Genomic DNA, 5,855 nt, shown 5'->3' on the forward strand with positions numbered 1-5,855 from the left:
CTAAGACTCAAACCATCCTTCGTTGTGAGTAACATTTTATCGAGGAATTTAAAATTTCTTAAGTGTTAAGGTCAATAGATGTAGCATCGTGAGTTCCAAAAAGAACTAAATTGGAAATAGCAAAATCTGAAATTTTGCAAGTTAAGCTAAGTATGAGTTATGGGTCGACTTCAAATAACCATAACTCCCATCTCAAGATGAGTTAGGTGTGCTACCAGATACCGTAGGAAAGCTATTTGAATTATCTTTTCAACGCTACTGAGTTTGCTCAGTTTTTAGTTCGTATGAGGGAGATATGGCCATTCGAAGTTGGGCGGTCTAGATAAGGAAAGTCAAAACCGGAAATAGTAAGGGGTATTTTGGTCTTTTCCTTACCCAATCAGATTTTATTCATTTTTAGTAATGTTTTAAGGGTCTAATCCTTTTCGGTTCAGTTTTATAATCCTAATATACGCCTAGGGTTTTAGTTGAGAGTTCAAGAAGAGAAAAGAAGAGAAAAGAAGAGAAAAAGAGGAGAAAAAAGGAAATGATCAAGGCGTTCGTCGACGTTCTTGACTTTGTTTGCGTATTTTCGCCATGGGTTTGATCCCTAAGAGGTATGAAAGTTTGCATAGTGTTGGGTTTGTTCACCCACACGCCAAACATGTTATTTTCAGCGTAATTTCACTCTCAAAAGTTGAAGGATTTAAGTTCTTGATAGGTGTTCTTGGAGTTCATTCTAAATCTTGTTTTGTTGGGGTTTTGATGATTTCTTGAGATTAAAGTGATTGTTTTGAGTGTTATTTTAAGTGGATTAGTGTGTACTTATGTTGGGTAATTGAATCTAAGGAAAACTTGAGAAAATAAATCGATTAAAAGCGATTTAGGATCAGAAAACGAGAGGCAAAATACGTCGAACTTGGCCTGGGAAGAGGCTGGGGCGGCGCGCTCTAGATGTGCCCAAGGGGCTAGGGTGGCGCCCCTGCAGTGCCCCCATATGAAGCCTCTGAAGTTAGGGGTTGGCGCCCTGTCACGCCCCTAGTCTACACCCTGGACGTGGCCGGTACTCGAAGACCATTGCTGGCCCCAAACGAACCCTTGGCCTGGCTTACTTAACTCAACGGAAGACAATATTCATAGAATAACTTAAAGAAATAATATCTTAGCCAAAATGGCAACTCAAGTCTTAAATGATACAAATGAAATGAATAAGACTAAAACACTAATATCTGATTGTCTAAGAAGCCTCTAATAATAACTGTGATGGATGTTGGGACAAACCTCACAACATCCTAATAAGCTAAACTAGAAAGCAATGAAATGAATCCTCCAGAATGCAAAGAGGCTCACCAACAGACTCTGAAATTCTCACTGGATCAACGATCCGCCGAAATTCCGATCCTAGTTACCTGTGTCTGCATCATAAGACGATGCAGGCCAACTGACATCAGTACATTGAATGTACGAGTATGCGAGTTGGAATGCTAAAACAACATAGGCTAGAAAGAATTTGAGAGAAACTGAAGAACTTACCTGGTTCAACTCAACTCAACATGACTGAGCTCATTTCAATATAAAGCAGTTTAAAAAAAGTGCAATATAAAGAAAAGTTGTTTAAAAACATTATATTAACTTGGTGTGGATGCAAAGATACAAATAACTCTGAGATGTATGTTAAAATACAAATAAACTGATGTATATAAAAATACAATACTTATGTGGGAGTTTCTCTAACCGGCAACCATCACATAAGAGATATAGTGATGATACAACGATCTACGTCACGCTGCCAGCGCATCCTATACCCGGCCAAAGGTATATGACCTGAACTGCCTAATGGATCCACTAATCTATTTCGAAAAGGATTCATCTAAAAACTATGACCCTTTTCTACCTATGGTGGCTACATGGTTTTATGGTGACGTAGGTTATCTGAACTCATGCTCGTCCCCAATTCGGTGCTGAATACTACATCCAAAATATACTAGCTCTTATGTTTTAAAAACATACTTCTTCTGTGATTTGAGATTAGAGCTCAAAACTTAGCTCAAAGGCTATCTTGGAAATCTCAGTTTCCCTTCTTGCTTCATTTAGAAAGCTATTACTCCTTTCTGAAAACTAGCCCGAAGGCTATCTGGAAATCTCAGTTTCCATTCTTATTTAAATGCGAAAAAAACATTTTAAATCTCTTTGGGGAAATACTTAGTCCCCATATGCTTCTTTGAAGAAAAGAACTTCAACTTTACTCTTTATTGAACTCAAAACTTAAGTCTTAAAACAAAGTTAAAACATTTGTGAAAGACTTTTTGAAAACGTTAAAAACTTATCTTCACTTGACTCTTGAATTTTCTTGACTTTGATCTTAACTACTCTTGACTTGACTCTTAACTGATCCTTGAATTGAATTTGGATTCAAGGATTATGATTTGAGTTTGGAAAGACCTCATGATGTTTAGGAATGATTTTGAATAACTAAACTTGAGAAAAGTTACGAAATCACCGTCTTGGAACAAGTCCACGACGCGGAGATGTTTCTAAATAAATACTCGCGAAATTAAATTTTTAGACAGAAGAGTCCGCGTCCTGTTCGTGATGCGGAGTCAATATTTGTTCACTGGAGGAACAAGTCCGTGATGTAGACTTGTTTGATGAAATCTGCTCGACTTTTTCCTTCTTCGTTTTCCAGCCCCAATTCGCCTAAACTCGAATATTTTTGTCACTCCCCAAGCCTACACCCTGGGCGAGATTGGCACTCGAAGACCATTGCTGGCCTCAAGCGAACCCTTGGCCTGGCTTACTTAACTCAGCGGAAGTCTTAAACATAAGAAAATATAACTCATGCATAACTTGAGAAATAATAGTTTAGCCAAAATGGCAACTTAGTCTTTAAACAACATCTGAATGATAATGTAAAGACAACTGAATTACTAACTGTCTATGAAGCCTCTAAACAACTGCGATGGATGTTGGGACAACCCCACAACATCCTAATGAACTAAACTAGAAAGCAAATAAAAGAGTCCTCCGGAATGCAAGGAGGCTCACCACTGACTCTGATTGTTCAACTGAATCAACGAGGCACTGGATGCTGATCCTAGTTACCTGCATCAGCATCATAAGACGATGCAGGCCAACTGGCATCAGTACATTGAATGTACGAGTATGCGAGTTGGAATGCTAAACAACAACTTAAGCTTGAAAAGAGTAAGAAGGAACACTTGCCTTGGCTCTGTACAACTCATGAATACCTAAACTCAATATAAAGCAATAAGACACATGCAATATATATATATAAAGCTTGTAAAACATTATAAACAACTTAGTTCATTAAAGATAAAGCAATAACAAACTCAACTTTACTTATATATAAAAGTAATATAACTGTTGTGGGAGATTCTCTAACCGACAACCACCACTATGAGCCTAAGTGGTGATACAGCGTCTTGTCGACGCTGCCAGAACTTTCCTATACTTTGCCGTCATATAGAACGCTTAGCTTAGTGGATCCACTAGTCTATGCTAAAAGCATCTTAAGAAGTCATCTAAAAAGTATGATCCTTGACTACCCATGATGGCTACATGGTTTATAGAGACTTGAGTTAATATGAACTCGCATCCCCATATCGGTGCTCAATACTACTCCCAAAATATACTTAGCTCATATGTTTGTAAAAACAAAACTCTTTCTTTGAATTGAGATAATTACTCAAAACTTAGCTTAAAAGCTCTCTTGGAATCGATGTTCCCTTTTCTTGCTCAAATGTGTATAAACATTTATAAACTCTTAGGGAATACTTAGTTAGTTCCCTTATAACTTTTGAGAAATGAACTCAACTCTTACTCTTTGCTTAACTTGAAAACTTGAGTCTTAAAACGAAGTTAGAACATTGTTAAAGACTCTTGAAAACTTTAAGAAACTTTGCTTTGACTTGCTTCTTAACTACTAGACTTGACTCTTAACTTCTTTGACTTTGATCTTAACTTTCCTTGAATTGGATTATGGATTTAAGGTTCATAATCTCATGTTTATGGATGATTTCATGATGTACCTTAGAGTGTTAGAATCAACTAGGAAACATAGGTACATCACTTAGGAACTAGTACGAAAAGATGGGGGAGGGATGGGGTGCACTGGCATCCTTGGCGCTCTGAGAGGTGTGGGGCGCCAGAGCACAAACTTCAGAGTTGAAGTTGTGGCGCTCTGGCTGGTGTGTCGCCCCAGAGCCTAAACTTCAGACTCTGAAGTGGGGCGCTCTGAGAGGCGCGACGCCCCAAGCCCTTGTCCAGAAAACTCTGACTTTTCTCCTTTGTTTTTCATCTCTAAATCCTCTAAACTTCCATGGTTCTTTCCCCAAAAAATTAGGATCATTAGTACCCTAAATACCCAATAGATTTAACTCGAAAAACAACCCAGAAACACGAATCAAATCAACACTAGGCATTCAACAATCAAGCAACAAGAATTCAACGATGTTCTTTAAGAACTTCACTTTTTAACATGTAAATAACCCAAAATCGCTGAATTGAAACAAGATGGTGTGTGGGTGAACTAAACCATCACTAAAAGATCTCACATAGCTTAATAGGGATCTCACATAGCTTAATAGGGATCACCCTTGACGAATTCCACTCCAAACGCTTGACGTTCTTGGCGAAATCTTGGCTTTTCTCCCATTCTTTCTTCTTTTCTCCTTTCTCCAAGCCCTAAGCGTATTCTAATTTTCCAAAACTGAATTAAATTCTGCTTTTACCCCAATAAACCCCTAAAAATGAATTAGTAAATTAATTAGAGAAAAGACTAGTTTGCCCTTCCTTAAATCCGGATTTGGACTTTCCTCAATCCAACACCCTAACTTCCGAAAGGCATAACTCACTCATACGTTGTCCAAATCGCGCAAACTTGGCATCGTTGGAAAGATCTCTCCAAGGGATTTCCAACCAGATCAAGATATGCTCCTAACTCATCCTGAGCTAGGAGTTATGGCCGTTTGAAAATGGACAAAACTCACTTTCTTAACTTAGACAAATTTCCAGATTTCCTTATTCTTTCCAAAAGTCAATATTTTCATATTTTAAACTCCTAATAGTCGTTTCTAGGTGTGAGATGTTACAATATCTCCCCCTTGGAAACATTCTTCCTCGAATGAGGTTTATTTCACTAAGCTAAGTGTGGTAACATCTAGTTCAAACACCCAACAAGTAAATGCAACAATCAACATACTCATTCATAATTCAAAGAGTACTAAGCAGAGAATTAGTACCTTGATCTGCATTCCCTCCGGATTCAAAGAGATATGGATATCTCTTCTTCATATCTTCTTCAGCTTTCCAAGCAGCTTCCTCAACAAATTGGTTCCTCCAAAGGACTTTGACTGAATCTACTTCTTTGGTCCTCAACTTGCAAACTTGGCGATCTAAAATTTGAACCGGGATCTCCTCATAAGATAAGTTATCCTAAATCCCAACATTTTCATTTGGTATAATCAATGAAGGATCTCTCATGCACTTCTTCAACATGGAGATGTGAAACACCGGATGAACTGCTGCTAACTCTTGAGGTAGCTCCAACTCATAAACCACATTGCCAATCCTCTTGGCTATGCGATAAGGTCCAATATATTGGGGACTAAGCTTCCCCTTCTTACCAAACCTCATGACACCCTTCATGGGTGAAACCTTCAAATAAACCCAATCATCTACTTCGAACTCTAATGGCCTCCTCCTAACATCTGTGTAGGATTTTTGACGACTCTGCACCGTTTTCAACCTCTCCTGAATCACCTTCACCTTCTCCATGGCTTGGTGAACTAAATTTGGCCCTATCAACCCTGCTTCACCAACTTCAAACCATCCAATAAGAGATCTACATCTTCTCC

The sequence above is a fragment of the Solanum tuberosum genome, unplaced genomic scaffold (assembly GCF_000226075.1).
Source record: "Solanum tuberosum cultivar DM 1-3 516 R44 unplaced genomic scaffold, SolTub_3.0 scf00871, whole genome shotgun sequence".
NCBI classification, from domain to species: domain Eukaryota; kingdom Viridiplantae; phylum Streptophyta; class Magnoliopsida; order Solanales; family Solanaceae; genus Solanum; species Solanum tuberosum.